The sequence below is a fragment of the Podarcis gaigeae genome (assembly GCF_964106915.1).
Source record: "Podarcis gaigeae genome assembly, chromosome: 10".
Classification (NCBI taxonomy): Eukaryota; Metazoa; Chordata; class Lepidosauria; order Squamata; family Lacertidae; genus Podarcis; species Podarcis gaigeae.
This window is the reverse complement of record NC_139686.1, coordinates 15,602,379-15,620,378: the sequence shown is the minus strand read 5'-3', so window position 1 is coordinate 15,620,378 and position 18,000 is coordinate 15,602,379. Positions and strand designations below refer to the sequence as shown.

The 18,000-nt window shown below is 43.9% G+C and overlaps 2 long non-coding RNA genes across 8 annotated transcripts in view; one reads left to right on the top strand and one right to left on the bottom strand.

Moving 5' to 3' along the window:
* The window catches only part of LOC310826361, a 683,860-nt gene that overhangs the window by 398,068 nt on the left and 267,792 nt on the right, over positions 1–18,000 (bottom strand). The gene's annotated exons all lie outside the window — the stretch shown is intronic.
* Positions 1–18,000, top strand: part of LOC310826278 — an 89,592-nt gene that overhangs the window by 60,149 nt on the left and 11,443 nt on the right. For 2 of the 7 annotated variants that reach the window (XR_014555669.1, XR_014555670.1), the window contains one exon: positions 6,865–7,182. The exons of 4 other annotated variants lie outside the window; for them this stretch is intronic. This is a non-coding gene — a long non-coding RNA (uncharacterized lncRNA). Of the gene's footprint in view, positions 1–6,864; positions 7,183–13,454; positions 13,473–18,000 lie in introns of those variants that run through there. One more of the 7 variants, XR_014555668.1, reaches the window with a different exon arrangement.

Here is an 18,000-nt window from a genome sequence, read left to right as displayed (position 1 = left end):
AAAACAACAACAACAAAAGCATTTTCTGGATACCTTGCAGTATTCCACAGGGTGTTCTCTCCCCACCCCCCCTTATGAGAATTTTTTTGATTAACACCTCAGCTTTTAATGATTATTGTCCTCTGCTGAATTCACTTCCATTAAAAACCATCTTTACCAACCTTGATTAAATTCTCCTTCTTTAGCTCTCACTGAGCCCTTTGTGCAATGCAGATTCCAACAGGGCAGCAATTAACCATGCCAACTTTCTTCCCCGGAGCAACTAGAAATCACTTTTTAAACATTTCTGGAGGGATGTTCTAATGTGTGGTCTATGAAGATATGCAGCGGGAAGCCTTTTGATTTCTTGAAACACCCCGACAGTCATGTCACCTCGAGAGGCGGTACAGTGAATGTTCATATCATTCCTTCAGATATGCAATTCAGGTCAATACGTAGTCTAGCCCTTTCTAATTATTATTTTTAAAAGTCACACCTTCACTGGCTCTGATGCAGGATATGCCTACATTTCATATGCAATTGACTCAACTATATCTTGACTTACTAGTTCCCAAACTTGAAACTGTGTTCATATTTTCCAAAACACTGAAGTATGAAGGGGGGAAAATGTCTCCCACCCTGGTCATCCACAAGACCTACCCTCCATCCCTGCCTGTTATGGGGTTAAAACGAATATCCTGTTTGCTACACATAAGGAGTGACCATGGCAACCAGAGAGAAGACAGTTGTTGCCACAAGAACTAAGAACTGTGGGATTTGAAAAACAAGAGCAGACAAATACAACATTCCTAGAGTAAACATGTTTACACATGGGGAGGAATGTTTGTCCAGCCAGCAGGTAAACTTCCTGTTTGCTTCTGGGCTGGGACAGACTTCCTCTGCATGTGACTAGAGGTGGGTGTGGCCTCACCTGTGCAGGTAATGACAAAAGCACAGGGCAGGGCAGCCATCTCTCTCTTTGACTACATGCATCGAAGAAGAAACGTCTGCTTAGCCAAAGATGCTTCCAGCCAAGAGAGGACAAAGGGACTATCTCCTTATGAGATAATTTCCAGGTGTATGTTACTTTTCTAAGCTAAGTCTGCCTTCTTGGATCCGATTGTGAACAGAATGTGAGTAAACTCTTTTTATACTTTTATAGAAGACTCTGTCGTGTCTTATCTTTTATGAGGGAATAAGGGAGAAATAGCAGAACAGTTATTATAGAGGCTTTAGCAAGCCTGAGCAAATGCATCCACTGTGAGTTTAAAAGGGGGAGTGTTACTCTGCTAAATCGTGAACTTGTTAACACAAGTTGGAAAGGCTATAATCAAACAATCTATCCTCTCCTGCACCCCTGAACATTCCCACAAGAATATCCTGCTGGATTAGGCCAATGGCCTATCATCTTGTTCTTACAGTAGTCAACCAGATCTCTGGGAAACCCGCAACTAGGACCTGAGCACAAGACCACCCTCCCCTCTTTCAGTTTCCAGCAACTGGTATTCAGAAGCATTACTGCCTCTAACAGTGAAGGCATAGCTTAACCATCATGGCCAGCAGTCATCGATAGTCTTATCCTGGCTCTTGTCCTTGTTAGTCTTATTCTTCCCATCAATGGTGGGACATAGCCAAGGCATGAACTAAAGCTTTCAGTGAGGAGACTGTGATTCTGATCCTCTTAAAGTTCATAATGATATCAATGCTATTTTCATAACCAGGCAATATTTTTTTAATATGCGAAAATAGTATATTAACAAGGGTTAGGAAGTGCCGGCATACCAAAGGTAAACAACTAAGCAGTGTGAGTTAACAGGGGTCAATTTCTATGGAAAGTTCATATTACAGCAGTGACTCAGGAGGCCAGCATATTAGTAAATGAGGCTTCTGCCATATGGAAGGACTGATCCTTTCTCTATTGGGTATCAGCTAAAAGGTCAAGGCGAAATGAAGCATGGGCGCATGCCAGGGCCACACTGCCATGTGTTGCTACATACTTTTGAGCTTATAACCCACCAGCAGTTACAAGAATCTAGGCTTAATTAGTTTAGCATCCTGTGGGTATCCTAGACTTAGATTAATAGGCTAAAGGGTATTACGTGTCAAAGAGGCAAAGAAAGAGGCAATGGATGGAAATGAGCTAGTAGGAAAATGTTCCAGCTCACAGAATCAGAAAGTTAACAAAGGCCAAAGGACCATCTAGTACAAACCGGTCTCTCAGCTACAGGCAACATAGGAAGCTCCCTTATAGCTTGGTCTGTCTTCTCTACTCCTGAGACCCTCTGGGTAATGTAGGACTGCAACTCCCATTGTCTTTGACCTTGGCCATGTTGGCTGGTGTCATAGTCCATCAACATCTGGAGGGCCATAGGCTCCCCATCCCTGGTCTACTCAGGCTGGCATACCATGTGGTGATGGTGGCAGTGAAGAAAGCTTTGTCATGTAGTCAAGGAAGACACTCTTGAGGCCTGCTGAAACGACTCTGTGAAGCGTTTTAGGGACAAAATCTCTCAGATTCAGATGGACTTGGGTGGCATAGTTAGAGCAAGTACAATGGAGGTGTGCAGAGCACTAGCTGAAAAAATGTCAGAAGACGTCTAAAGCATAGGGAGAACCCCTACCTTAATGTCAATAAGCTGGGAGTTCGAAAACAAAGGTTATACCACACCAAAGGAATGGCACACAAAACTATCCCCAGGTTAGAGTACATAGGATTGGAAAACTCCCACCAAAACACATAATAGAATCTTATGAATGGCTCAGACATTAAAAAAAGATATAATGTGTCTTTCTAGTTAGCCGGATCTAACTTTTTGTAGCAGCTTACAAGTTGTGAATCAGGTTGGCCCAATTCCCATCTCAGAAACTATTTGTATGTATATTGTATTCCGTCTACACACCAAGAAATGTGTTAGTTGCCTTTGGTGTAGCTGGAAGAGCACAACTTCATTAAGATTATCTATATGCAATAGGGTATACGATCGATGGCAATTAACAACCATGACCAGAAAGGGATGGGGGAGGAGCGGTATTAGGAAATCTTAAAAGGTAAGGATGAGAGAGGACTTCTCAGATTATAGGATTTTCTTCTGCACACAATTCCCAATAGAAGCTTCTTTGACCTCGCACTGACCTCGCTGAATGACAGAGCACTATGGGATGTAAGGAAACCTTGCATATTGAAGAGGGAAAAGGTGGATTTGGATGACTCACAAGAGTTCAAATGAATTCAAACAACATGTACTAGGATTTTTTTATTTAAAAAAATTGAAATTATCTATTACTGAAGAGTGGTCCACAGACTGCTTACTTGTGTGTAAGAGAATTTTGCAACAGGCAAACCTTAATGCAACTAAAGTACATCTTGTAAAAGTGGCACCCAGAAACACAGTGTTTACCAATTCTTTTGCATCAAGATGGTTTTGCATCAAGTAGCCAACAGGGGCTTTTGTTAATAGTTCCACTGACTGCTAGGATGCTGTTTCATGAATTGGTATCCAATAAAACTCAGTATTTGGGGCTTAAAACCCTCTTAATGGGGTTATCGCTTCTGCTATGCTCGGTGCAAACTTTGCTAGATAAGTGATTATTCCTAGAATTCTTTGTAAGGCACTTTGCTCTTTGTATAAGACATATACGCCTAATATACAAATTCTTGCAAAGCAGCTTTCCCTAATACAGTGCATTTTTGTATGCTATTTTCACTAATATATAAATATTTTTGTTTCCCCATAGTGTATACTACGGGGAACACATATACACTATTTGGCAGGAGAACTGCACTGAAAAATTCATAGAAGTGCAAATTGGAAAGATGATTGTGTTCCAGTACTTGTTATTGTTTCAGAAAGTGTGAATTAGGTAATACCTGGATGGGTCTGGGACTGCATGGATTCACTGGCAAGAGTGCCGGTCTGCTAGTGTCTCTACATAGCCCGAATCTCACCATTGCCCTGCCCCTGGTAAGATGCAGTGACTTGTCAGATAGGTAAGCAGAACCTAGATAACATCCATGTTCACTGGAATTATAGAGGAATGAACAATGCAGTGTATGTTTGCTTACTCTGAAGTAAGTTGTATTCTTCTCAATGGAACTTATGTACTGGTAAGTGTGCACAAGGCTTTGGTTGCCTAAGTGAACTGGATGGTCTTTTTTATGATTGTTGTTGGTACCAGAAGGTCTATGGAAAGGAACAATGAATAGTTACCACCATACTTGTGAGTCATCTGGGAACTGACTCACAAGGTTCCTCCCCTCCCCACCAAAAAGTGTTTATTGGCCAGGCATATGTGCTCCAAATTAAAGTACTGGTGCAGTTGTGCACCAGATGTCAAACGTTCAGAAATAAAAACCAAAAAAGATCCAGTTACCATCTGTCGAAATGCAGCGTGAAAACTGTCTGAGCAACACATGACCCCCAGATCATATTGGGTTCAGTCTAATGATGCAGCTGTCTATGGGGGGAACCGAAGAGATCAGCAGTGCACGAAAAGGCTTGAGCCAGTGATGGATGAGAGAACGGAGAATGTAGATGTACCTGTATCAGATGGACAGGCAAGTTAAAGTCTCAAGACAGAACAAATGAAACATCCACAGTACAAAGTGTCAGCGAGACTTCAGAGAAGGTTTTGGAGACTGAGACGCCTCATCAAGAAGCAGGGCGATAAGAAAACCTATTATAGGGGTAGCCAACATGGTGCCCTCTGGATGTTGTTGGGAGTAAAACTCCCATCATCTCTGACCATTGCCCATGCTGGCAAGGGCTTATGGGAGTTAAGAGTCTACCAGTGTCTGAAAGGCACTAGAGTAATAGATCAAAACAGATACAGAAAATAACCTCTTTTTTTCACTAAAAGAGGGGAAATAACAAATGGGGGAGGCGAGGCAACAATGTGAAGGACTAAATTGTGAAACAATGTGAAGAAGGACTCATGTGCTGAAAAAGAGATCTGAATCTGGTCACTGCCTGGACAGGAAGGCAGAGATGGAGAACCTATGTCCTTCTAGATGTTGCTGGATTTCAACTGCCATTGGCTAGTGTGGTCAATGGCCAAGGATGATGGGAGTTGTACACCAAGAGTATCTGGAAGGTCCCAGTTTCCTCATTGCTGCCATGAAGGCTATTCTTGTTACTATAATCCTAAAATGAAACTCACCAACCTATCCATGCACTGGATTTGCTGGTCTTGTTCCGATGTGCACAGGCTGTTTTGCCAAGTTCTCATTCCTGCTCAACCAGTGTTAGCAACAGCTGCCAACTAGGGGCTGGGAGGATTTTACTTGGTTGACATTTAAAGGTGAACCTACCTAATCTGCACTTTCTGAAACAAAACAAGAACTGAAACCCAGGTATTCCTTGAATTTTTCAGTGCTGTACCAAGGAATGTGGACAAATATGCATATACTTTAGTAACATGTGCATACAATGCATATTGGTGGAAATATCCACATACAATGAATATTAGTGGGAAATAGTGGAAATATCATGGGGAAATGCATTATATTGGGGGGGGGAATGGGTATAAGGGAAAATGCATACAAAAATGTGTATATTATGAGAAATTCAAACTGAAATGTTGCTGACTTTTCATTATTATTTTTTTTTTTGGGGGGGGGATATTGCAAAGTGATATGGAAATGTGAAGAACTGAACTGAAGAGTGGAAAAATGAGAAACTGAGAGAAGTTGAAATTGACATATTTACCCATCCCTACTAGAAGAACAGGGCTGGGCAGACAAAGGTGCGAAGGGCTGTTGTTTAGCCCACCCAGTGTAGACTCATTTCCCAGCAGTACAGCCTCAAATTGCCAATAAAATAAATTGAAGGGGACATAATGGCAAAGCATGAATCACAGCACCAGCCTGTTCTGCATGCCGCTTTTGTAATTTCCCCCTGATTTATTGGAAAGAGAATGGGGCTAAAAGTTGCCTCATTTTGCCACAATGTTTTCATTTTGAAAAGCCCTGTCAGTCAACAGTCCATTCTCTATTTATGATTCAATTCTCTAGATGCCTTACCTGTATTGTCAAGCTTCCATTGAAAACCCCTCTATTGTTGAATATAGACTCTTACTAATAAATACAGTTGCCTTGAAAGTGAAGGGTTGTTTCAAAATTAACCTTGACTCTAGTGCAAAAGAGTCTTTTTTCCTGAAATGAAAAGATGCGCTATTTTACACAAGCAGGGAACCATTTACTCAAGCATTCTGGCATAGAAGTCAACTGTTTCTCTTGAATAATCCTGGGAGGGACTCAAATGTATTTCGATATAAGGCTAGATCTTGTTAAGTTTTATTCATGTTTCAAAGATTATCTTTATTTTTTTAAAAAGCACGCAAAATTGCAGCAAGAGTCCCAGTTTTATGCTAGGCACCAACACTACAGAAGGGGGGGGGAGGAATCAAACGGCACATTAATAAACTAAATATTACCTCCCACTGATCTTTGGCTACTAGGCAGACACATTGCATTCTTGATAGCCTCCTAAGAGGGTCTTCAATAAAGTAGAACTCTTGACTTTGACGTGTTTCTCTTGCAGGCTGCCAGGAAAGTCTAAATTGAGTCCCTAGTTGTTTTTCAGATTAATCCATTGGAGAGTCCAGAATCTGGCAAGAGTATTTTAGAAGTTTTTGAAAATTCATTTAGCCTTGTGTGTGTGTCTGTTTGTGCAAATATGTATGAGGGAGACCGACATGGAATGCCTACTTATAAATTGATCCTCTAATCAAACCTAGGAAATCTGAGAATGACTTAGAATTCCTAGATTTAAATTGTTTTCTTAGGAGCCATCTTGGAAAGAGAGAGAGAGGAGGATGGCAGTGTGTCAGTGATAAAAGGAATGCTGTTGCTTCTCCTGCTGTATTCTCTTCCCCTGTTTTTCAAAGGCAGGGAGAAGCACCAGCAGTCAGCGCTTCCTGGAAATCTAGCTCTCTCAAGGAACATAAGTACACAAAAAGAGCCCTGCTGGATCTGGCCAAAGACCCATCTAGTCCATCATCCTGGACAACCAGATGCTTATGGGAAGCCTGCAAGCAAGACCTGAGTGCAACAGTGTTCTCTCCACATTTGATTCGCGGCAGAGGTATTCAGAGGCATGACAGTGGCTGGCTAGTAGCCATTGATAGCCTTATCCACTCTGAATTTGTCCACTCCTCTTTCCAAGCCATGCCAATTGGTGGCCACCACAATATTTTCCCCTAGCTACCCTCCAGGGGCGCCGACTTATAAAAAATATTGGGGGGGCCCATACTGGGGTCCTGCCCCGGGAAGTTTTATAAGATCCGCTCCCGGCCCGTTGCTGCTGCTGCCGCCCGCCTCGTGGCCCCCTCGCCAGCTGAGGGAGGGAGAGAGACCGAGAAGGAGAGAGATGCGTGGTGGGCAAGGCAAGTGCCCGCCGCGCCTCGCCTCCCACCGCCCCTCGTGCCGGCCGCCCCCTCTCCTCCCTTCCCCGCGCGCGCTCGCTCGCTCGCCCTCCTCACCCCAGCTCTTGGCCGTTCGCCCCAGGAACTCGCCGCTGTTGGGGTTGTAGATGAACCTCCGCCACTCGGCCATAGACTGGCTGAAGGGCTTCTCCTCCTCCTTGGCCATAGCGAGAGAGAGAGAGAGAGAGAGAGGCTGGAAAGAGAGAGGGAGCTCGGCGGTTCGCAGGCGGTTTTTCCCCTGCCGAAACAACAGCGGCTCCTCAGAACCGCTAAGTAACTCTCCCTCAGGCGCCCGGTGGGAGAGCAGAAGAGAGGAAAAGGAAAGAGGGGCTGGGCCAGTCGCACGCACCGAGCAAAACTACTCGCGCCGCCTCTTTTACTACCGTAATAATTATTTGTTTTAACTCATTACTGAATGTATTTTAAAAGGTAACTATCATCAAACAAGGAAAATAAAAAATACCAACATAATTTTGTGATTTTACAAAGCATAATATAACTACCGTATTTTTCGCTCTATAACACGCACCTGACCATAACACGCACATCGTTTTTAGAGGAGGAAAACAAGGGAAAAAAACATTCTGAATGAAACAGTGGATGTATCATTTTTGTGCTTCATGCTGTGGCCACAGACATGTGATCTGATGGTGAATTTGGGGTGACCCAATGCAAAAATCCTGAGGATCCATGTGGATCCATGTTTTGTAACCACGTTTTTGCACCATTGCAGCCCCAGGCAACAGTGGGTGCGTGATTTTGGGGGGGCAGGCTGTAGCCATGGACATGCTATGTGCTCTGATGGTGAATTTGGGCTGACCCAATGCAAAGATCCTGAGGATCCATGTGGATCCATGTTTTGTAACCACGTTTTTGCACCATTGCAGCCCCAGGCAACAGTGGGTGCGTGATTTTTGGGGGGCAGGCTGTAGCCATGGACATGCTATGTGCTCTGATGGTGAATTTGGGCTGACCCAATGCAAAGATCCTGAGGATCCATGTGGATCCATGTTTTGTAACCACGTTTTTGCACCACTGCAGCCCCAGGCAACAGTGGGTGCGTGATTTTTGGAGGGCAGGCTGTAGCCATGGACATGCTATGTGCTCTGATGGTGAATTTGGGCTGACCCAATGCAAAGATCCTGAGGATCCATGTGGATCCATGTTTTGTAACCACGTTTTTGCACCATTGCAGCCCCAGGCAACAGTGGGTGCGTGATTTTGGGGGGGCAGGCTGTAGCCATGGACATGCTATGTGCTCTGATGGTGAATTTGGGCTGACCCAATGCAAAGATCCTGAGGATCCATGTGGATCCATGTTTTGTAACCACGTTTTTGCACCATTGCAGCCCCAGGGAACAGTGGGTGCGTGATTTTGGGGGGGCAGGCTGTAGCCATGGACATGCTATGTGCTCTGATGGTGAATTTGGGCTGACCCAATGCAAAGATTCTGAGGATCCATGTGGATCCATGCTTTTTAACCACATTTTTGCACCATTGCAGCCCCAGGCAACAGTGGGTGCGTGATTTTTGGGGGGCAGGCTGTAGCCATGGACATGCTATGTGATCTGATGGTGAATTTGGGCTGACCCAATGCAAAGATCCTGAGGATCCATGTGGATCCATGCTTTTTAACCACATTTTAAGTGGGGAGGGAAGGAAAAACACAGAAGGGACACGGAGCAGGAGAGGGGTGTGCAGAGAAGCAGCTGGCTAAGAATGCAGGAGAGGGGTATAACAGGAGGAGGGAGGAAAGGAAGGCAAAAGTTTTCCCTCACCTACCCACCCAAGTCAGCCAGCTCGCGCGCTCTCTCTCGCTCTCTCTCTCTCCCTCCTGCACGGAGCACAGAGACACACTCTGCTTTCCCTCTGCCTGGAGGGGAGGGGCTTTCCCTGCTCTTTGTTCCGTTTGAGCCAACACAGCAAGGAAACAGAGCAGGGTGGGCAGTAAGACCCTGAGGCAGAATGCCGGAAAAATACGGTAATAATTTTCTTAAATTATTGGGGGGGCGGAGCCCCCCCAAACGAATTTTTGAGGGGGCTCAGGCCCCCTCAGGCCCCATGGAGTCGGCGCCTATGCTACCCTCTGTTAAGCAGCTGCTCACCTGCTTGGGCTCAGGTAGGCACCTCCAACCTACCACACTGTCTTCTACTGAGGATGGCAATGTTTTCTAGTATGTCTTTAGCCAAAGAAAAATCACCTCCTTAAATCAGGGGAGGACAGACCGCTACAGAGAAAGTCAAGTATACAGTTTTGGTTGTTGGTTCCTGCATTGGACTAGATGACCCTTGGAGTACCTTCCAGCTGTGGCAAAGCTCCTTTGAAAACGTGTAGCCGTAGAGGAAATTGGGTTTGCTAGGTTCAGTCCTATGCATGGACTCGGACGTGTGCCCCACTCTCTGTTGGGGCTAACCCCCCCAGATAAATGGGATTGCAGCCAACTTTTAAAATCATTTCTACCCCACCTTTTCTTCAAGAAGCTTGCGGAGGTGCGCAAGAACCCTGTGAAGTAGGTTAGGCTGAAAGATGCTGACTGGCCCTAGCTTACCCAGTGAGCTGCAGCGTCTTATGGGGATTTGAATCTGACACTTGAACCACCAGACCATACTGGCTTAGCGCTGTAATCTTATGCATGCTTAACTGGAATTCCTGCAGACACAGTGGGGTTTACATCTGAGGAAGCCTGGGTAGGGTTGGACTGCAATGCTGTGGTCCTGGACATATCCACCTGTGAGTCCTTCTCACTCAACTTCATGGAATTTAGTGTAAACACACATAGGATTTTGTTGCAAATATATTATAGTCAAGTGATCCTTGGTATAAGAACATGGTTATTACAAGTGGTTATTATTCAACTCCTCTTCATGGATCACTGCCTTGTCGTGGCGAAGGGGGCTTGAATAACTCAGAGAAGCTATGAGCTATGCCATGCAGGGCCACCCAAGACAGACAGGTCATAGCCGAGAATTTAGACTAAATGTGATCCACCTGGAGAAGGAACTGGCAAACCACTCCAGTATTTTTGCCATGAAAACTCCAGGGACATTAAAAAGGAGAAGCTCTGTGAGGAAATTTCCAAGGCATGCTTGGATTCATGGGGTCGCGGGGAGTCGGACACGACTAAGACGACTAAACGACTATTATTCAACTGCTCATTGTCAAATGATATGCTTTTTCTGACCCACCTTACTTCATCTCTTGCATGTAATATCTGCCATACATTTTAGTGGGGGAAGAACTGGGCCTAATATTTCCAGTAATATAAGGGTGTGTGTGTGTGTGTTGTGACTATTAAGGCATTGCATCATTACCATCACTCTTTTGTTTTTGTTCCTTTGTTACCAGGCAAGGAACAAGACTTTAATGAGAAAAAAGAAAAACAAATGCACTTTTTGTGCTGAATTTTTTTTTATAAAAAACAACTTGTGCCACAATAATTTATTCCTTGGCTCCATCATTTGAATAACGAGATTGGGGGAAAGGGGAGGGAATTCTGTTGGAGAATACTGAAATATTAGGCAATCCCTGGAATGGCTGGCCAGAATTGGAGTAATCATCATCATCATCATCAGACTCAAGAATCCAAGGGTTGGATTTTGACTAACTTGTTGCACTTGTGAAAGCCAGCACAAGAAGTCTCACTAGTGAAATGGGGCTTTCGTTTCTCTCCAGCCCCCTTCTCCTTCCCCCAAATCTGCTCAGTAGGGTCAGGAAAACTTCCAAAAACAGCACATGAGAGAAGGAAAGAGGTGATTCTTTCATCTGCCAAGCAGAAGTTGCTTGTGTTGGTGGTATAACATCCTTAGTGGTATGCTGAACTCCACCCCAAATTGATGCTGAAGATCCACCTGACTTCAGTTTGTAGCGATTAGAAACGCAAACTCTCATTAGGAAAGGGACACACCATATTGATGGCACACAGCTGGACCACAGAGGGTGGGGAACTTGTGGTCCTCCAGATGTTGCTGGACTGCAGCTCCTATCAGCTCCAGTCAACATGGCCAGTGGCCAGCGATTATGGGAGCTGTGGTCACAGATCACAGGTACCTTATAAAGATATCAGGAAGGAGCCATAGAGCAAATACTCTGCATGCCAAAAATCATGGATTCAATCCAGGACATTTTCAGTTTTTAAAAAATGAAGGCTGCTCCCAGTCAGAATACACAAGATCCTGAATGGGGTGTAGGGGCATCACAGCACACTCAGGCACTCTCTCTTAGGGCCCACCAAGGCCCCTTGCCTTTGTCATTTTTCTTTATTTTTTCCTTCTCCTAGATGAGCTACCTTCCCATGTTGCCAAGCCCCATCTGTTCCTCACTTCCCTCTATGACACATTCAGAAACTGTCTTCTTGACCACTGGATCCATGATTGGTCTCATCTGCTCAGCTGGAGCCCTTCTTTGTATGCAGGGAAAGTCCCTAACTCACTGGGGGTTTGAGACCCATAGGCTAGCCTCAACCTAGTTTAGCTGGCCAGTTGAAGAAATTTCCTGGGGTTTAGCTGCTGTCGCAAGCTGACAGCTTCTAGGAAGCACAGGTGAGAGCTGAGTGCACGGTGGCGACCAAAGGTGGACAGGCCACCCCAGAAGGAGCACGACGTGTCCCCCACAAGAGGTACTACCCCTCCCCTAACACCCCATGTACCCCACTGCAGTTAACAAAGCACACAAATTGTGGCAATCTGGCCACCATACAAACTTTTCAACCCTGGTGGAATTAGTTTGCTAAAGATTGGAGTAAAGAGACTGTCTTGATGGCTCTTTAAAAACCGCCAATGGTGGTTCTAGTTTGGTGTCCCATGAAAGATGCTAGATAGTTCTGGACCACTCAAAAGCTTGTAACTTCTTTTTTTTGGGGGGGGTAACATTTAGGTTGGCCCAATAAAGATGTTGCCCCAAACAAAATAACATAAATTAAATGATGCACAGAAATTACTGCCATCCCATGTGGGTCTCAGGTTTCCTTTGTCCTATATTTAGGACAGTAACAGCACTGCTGTTCTTGCCCTTAGCAATGGTTTCATTTTATTAAATTATATTTTGTTTTGTTTTTACGATGGTGAATAAACTTCCAGGATATGCAGCATCCTTTTGATGCTTTGTCCCCTTGGAGGAGGAAGTTTACTTTGTTGGAATGAGATACTGGGAAAAGAGCGAGCAAGCTATTAATAAACGAAACTTCTTATGCGTGGCAAACTATTTTGTATATGCTCAGCATGGGGAATTCTTCAAATGGCTTTCTTTTTATGAATAATTGTAAATTTAATGTTGGCGTCAATAACTCCTTAAAACAGCTTATTCTGTTTCTGAGTTACACACTTCTGAGCGCCGCAACGTAACTTTGATGGAACCTGGGGTACAATTTTTATTTTCTGACGGATGGATACAAAGGGAAATAAGATCTCAAATTGCTGGAATTACCTGCTTTCCTTTCCTTTTTAAGCAGCAGGCAAATAAGTGTAAGCATTAAAGTTTGGACAATGAGACCGTAAAACACGAGTGGAATGACTTATTTCAAATTTACTAGCCGGTTATGAAGGAGACAGCTGCTGCAGCAGCATCCATAATAACTGGTGGCACAAAAAAATGATGCAGCAACAATGATGTGGGAAAGGAACTGGGTGAAGCTACATTATACCAAGTCAGACCATTGGTCCATGGAGCTCAGTACCATCTAACCCAAGAGCCACCAACCATTTTAGGCCTGCGGGCACAACAAACCTGCCGCACCTGGAACTAGGTTAGGAGAATGCAGCTGAATTGGACACAGCTGTGAGCAGCGAGAGGAAGCACCATCCACCTTGGGCCTGCCCCAAAAAACCAGTCTAGAGTGAGAGATTAGGGTGATGTTTTCTGTTTCCAGGATCTTTTCTCACTGTGGGCAAGCTCAGAGTTTGTTTGGGAAATGATATATAATGAATTGAAAAGGATGTTTAAAATAACTTTAATTAAAAAAAACAACCCCACACACCCCAGAAGCTTTTCTTTTGGGAATTATAGGGATAGGACTACTTAAATTGTAATGAAAATTTATTTATGTATGCTACTACAGCAGCAAGAATGTTACTTGCCCCCAAGTGGAAAGAAGCAGAAGTCCCAGAAAAGGAAGAATAGATACAAAAACTCATGGAATATGCAGAAATGGTGAAACTTACCAAGAGAATAAGAAATCAAGATAGCAAACTTTTTATAAAAGAATGGAAATGGTTTATTGAATATTTACAGATAAATTGTATTTACAGATAAAATCATTAGCAGGATTAATGTAATAACCTGCTGTTTTATAAGAGTATATATTTACAATAGATAAATAAATGAGCAAGTTAAATGAACTTGGATACGGAGAAGATTTTTTTTTTTAAAGAAAAATTAATTTAAGGAACCGCAGAAAGAGGGGGAAGGAAGTCAAAATCTGGAAATGTTAAATTGATTGTAAAACTAATGAAATGTATAAATTTGAAAAATATAAATGAAAAACTTTAAAAAAGCATTTGTTTGGACCTTGTGTGAGAGTCCCGAGGCTGAGAGGAAGGGTGTGCAGAAGGAAAATGAATGGATATTGATTGATATATGTTATTGACTTTGTATTAATGTAACACTTTTAAATGTAACTGTATATTTTTTGTGATATTTTTGTTTAAGTTGGCTGTTGCAGCTTCAGTTTTTTGCACGCCACTCAGGGATACTTTTAATATGTTAAGTGGTGTAGAAATGGTGTAAACTAATAATAATAATAATAATAATAATAATAATAATAATAATAATAGGTAAAGTTAAGGTAAAGGACCCCTGGATGGTTAGGTCCAGTCAAAGGCAACTATGGGGTTGTGCGCTCATCTCACTTTCAGGCTGAGGGAGCCAATGTTTGTCCAGAGACAGCTTTCCGGGTCATGTGGCCAGCATGACTAAACCGCTTCTGGTGCAGTGGAACACCTTGACGGAAACCAGAGCGCAAGGAAACACCGTTTATCTTCCTGCCACAGTGGTACCTATTTATTTACTTGCACTGGTGTGCTTTCGAACTGCTAGGTTCGCAGTAGTTGGGACAGAGTAATGGGAGCTCACTCCGTTGTGGGGATTCGAAACCACCAACCTTCTGATCGGCAACAACAACGCAACTACTACTTTGGATTTTGGAGCAAGTGTGGTTGTCAGAACATACCCTTCCTGGATCAACTCCTTTCCCCAAGGTCTTCTTGTGAGGAGATACACACAAGCGTAACTCTTTTCTATCCCTTCCTCTGCTCTAAAATGGGGTTACACAGCTCCAAGCTGGAAATAGCCTAATGGTATTTACATACCTTATCAATGAGCTTTTGCTATGCAGCAATTCTTCAGTATTCCAGAGGCAACAAAGGTGATATGTTTACGTTGTAGCTCTGTGCGCTAATTTCTTTATCAAACCTCTGAGCACGAAGTAACAGAACGATAATGGGCATAGCACAGAACAAACCCGACCCTTAAACGTTGGAAAAACAGCCTTCTCAGAAATGTTTGCTTTCCCCCTCCCTGCCCCCTCATGTGTCCCTTGAGCGTATAACAAGATGACTGAAGTTTTGAGGGCCCCAGGGAGCAATTTAATGAATCAGTGTTCTCAGCTCGCATTATATAAATCCATATACATAAATAGATATATTTGTGTGTGCGTGCGTGTGGTTTTTTTTTTTTAAAAAAAGTTTAAAAAGGATTTTGTTAGGGGTTGATGAGTCGCAAATCTGAGGGCCTCATTTCCCCATTTGCCTTGGAAATAAATCTGAACCCAGAAATGACCTTGATTTGTGAAACCGGTTCCCAGTTTTCTTTTCATTCTACAAAGTTTAAGCATTTCTGATGATGGAAACACTATACATCAACTCTTCAGCCACTGTGAGAACAGGGTGTGGGACTACATGGCCCATTGGCCAGTTTTTATGTCCTTATGTGCATGAGGCAACTTCAGACCATGGACCAAAATGCTGCAAAGGTATGGGATTACTGCCAAGAACAGTATCCCAAGTCCTCTCCCTCCCCCATCCATAACTTGATATTCTCACACTTCCATTGTGGAGCAGGAGAAGGGAAGCATGCATCACAGTGGTCACACTTGTGTCATACATTTAAAGCCATTTTAAGAGTGATGGCTTCCCCTGAGCCATGCTGAGAACTGGGTGGAGGTTGAAGGATGCCCCCATTCCCCTCACAGTTCCCAGATGGGTTTAACAATCTCTCTCCCCAGGGAACTCTGGGAATTGTAGCACTGGGAAGGGAATATGGGCTCTCCTAACAAATCTCAGCACACAATTGCCAGGAATCTTTGGGGGAAGCCATGGTCAGGCCTAGACAGAGGGGGGGGGCATATGGACCACTTGGCCCGGGCCTCCGATTCCAAAGGGGGCCTCAGTCAGCATAAATTCCCTATGTATTTTTAAAAGGCACTATTGTATGTCTATATTTTCCATTTTGTCTTTATATGCAGATATGGGTCAAGCCTTGAAATAAAATTATTTGTCAGCTTAACTTTTGTGAAAATTATTTATATACTTATTTATTTTTAAAAAGGGTAAAAAAAGGGGTGGCACATTATCTACCTGGCCCAGGCTTCTGCCTGTCTCGGCAAGGCCCCGGCCATGGTTGTTTACATGAGTTAGACCAGTGACTGGGAGCAGCTGCTGGGACCATATAACACTGGCCGTAAAGGATCTACACTGGTTTTCAGTACAGTGGTACCTCAGGTTAAGAACTTAATTCGTTCTGGAGGTCCGTTCTTAAGCTGAAACTGTTCTTAACCTGAGACACCGTTTTAGCTAATGGGGCCTCCCACTGCCACCACGCCACTGCCACACAATTTCTGTTCTCATCCTGAAGCAAAGTTCTTAACCCGAGGTATTGTTTCTGGGTTAGCGGAATCTGTAACCTGTACCATATGCAACCTGAAGCGTTTGTAACCCAAGGTACCACTGTATATTTCTGAGAGCAGTTCAAAATGTTGGTGTTGGAAACCAGAGGCCTTCCTCCTGGGCATAGTTGGCCAATTGGTGCCAAAGAAGGATAGAGCTTTTTTTCATGTATGCAACAACAGCAGCAAGAATACTTATTGCAAAGTATTGGAAGACACAAGATCTACCCACCCTGGAAGAGTGGCAGATGAAGGTGATGGACTATATGGAATTGGCGGAAATGACTGGCAGAATCCGAGACCTGGGAGAAGAGTTGGTGGAAGAAGACTGGATGAAATTTAAAGACTATTTGCAGAAACACTGTAAAATTAATGAATGTTAAAATGATGTTGGAGTGAAAATAAGGGGTATTAGCAACAAAGCTACTAAGAATATGCAAAAATGAATTGATAATGGATGGAAATATAGAGTTATAATATGTTAAGATATAGAGTTAAGATAAATGAAAGAAGGCAAGGATTTGCTGATTTGATTATGCAAATGGGAATACAAAAAGGGGAGGTGTGAGGAGGTCAAAGAAATAAGCAAAGGAGTTTAAAGTTATGAAAAACGGATTTGTTTTTAACTTTTTATATTTTTCTTTGTCTTTTATATGTTGTATTTTTTATTACCATTTTTCCTTTTTCATGTATTTTTTTCATGTATTTCCTTTTTTATGGGCTTTTGTATTCATGCTTTTGTAAAACTTTAATAAATATTTCTTTAAAAAAATAACAAAAAAAATGTTGGTGTTGACCTTTGAAGCCTCGGCCTTCTATACCTGAAGGAGCATCTCCACCCCCATCGTTCTGCTCGGACACTGAGGTCCAGCTCCAAGCACTGACAGAGGAAGATGGGTGCAGGGGGGGCACACTGCTCCGGGTGTCAGCCCTGAGTGGGGGCAACATTCGGTGTGCTGCCCACCCGTGACCCGGACCCCCATGCCTATTGTGAACCATCAGGGGAAGGGGGAGCTGCCGCGCCGCTTTGCTGGTTCCTTCCTCTCCCCTTCCCACTTGCCTGCCTCCTTCCCCTTCCTCTCCCCTTCCTGCCTGCCTCCTCCAGCTGGGAGTGCAGCACAGCAGCTCCCCCCTTCCCCTGATGGCTGGCTGTAGGTGTAGGAGTCACGGGCGGGTGGTGCGTCGTTGTCCTGTGCTCCCGGCTGGAGGAGGCAGGTAGGCAGGGGAGAGGACAGGAAGGAGGCAGGCGAGTGGGAAGGGGAGATGAAGGAAGAGAGATTGATGGGTACGTGCACAGCTATCCCATGCCTGGGAGGGCACCCTTTGCGCCCCTTGGGAACACGCCTGCCCTAGGTAGCATGGGCATATGCTCTGCCACTGGCTCCGAGGGCCTTTTGGCGGTTCCCTCACTGAGAGGAGTGAAACTACAGGGAAGCAGGCAGAAGGGCTTTGTGGTTGTCACACCCACCCTGTGGAATGCTGTCCCGTCAGATGTCAAAGAGGTAACAGCTGTATTATTTTTTGTAGGCTTCTGAAGGCAGCCCTGTTTCAGGAAGCTTTTAATGTTTAATGTTGTTGTTTCTTGTAATTTTGTTGGAAGCCACCCAGAGAAGCCGCCCATAGGAAATAAACAATATTAAAAATACTGATAATTATCAATTGAGAAAATAACACAGGTCTTGAAAGACCTACACTGGCTCCCAGTACGTTTCCAAGCACAATT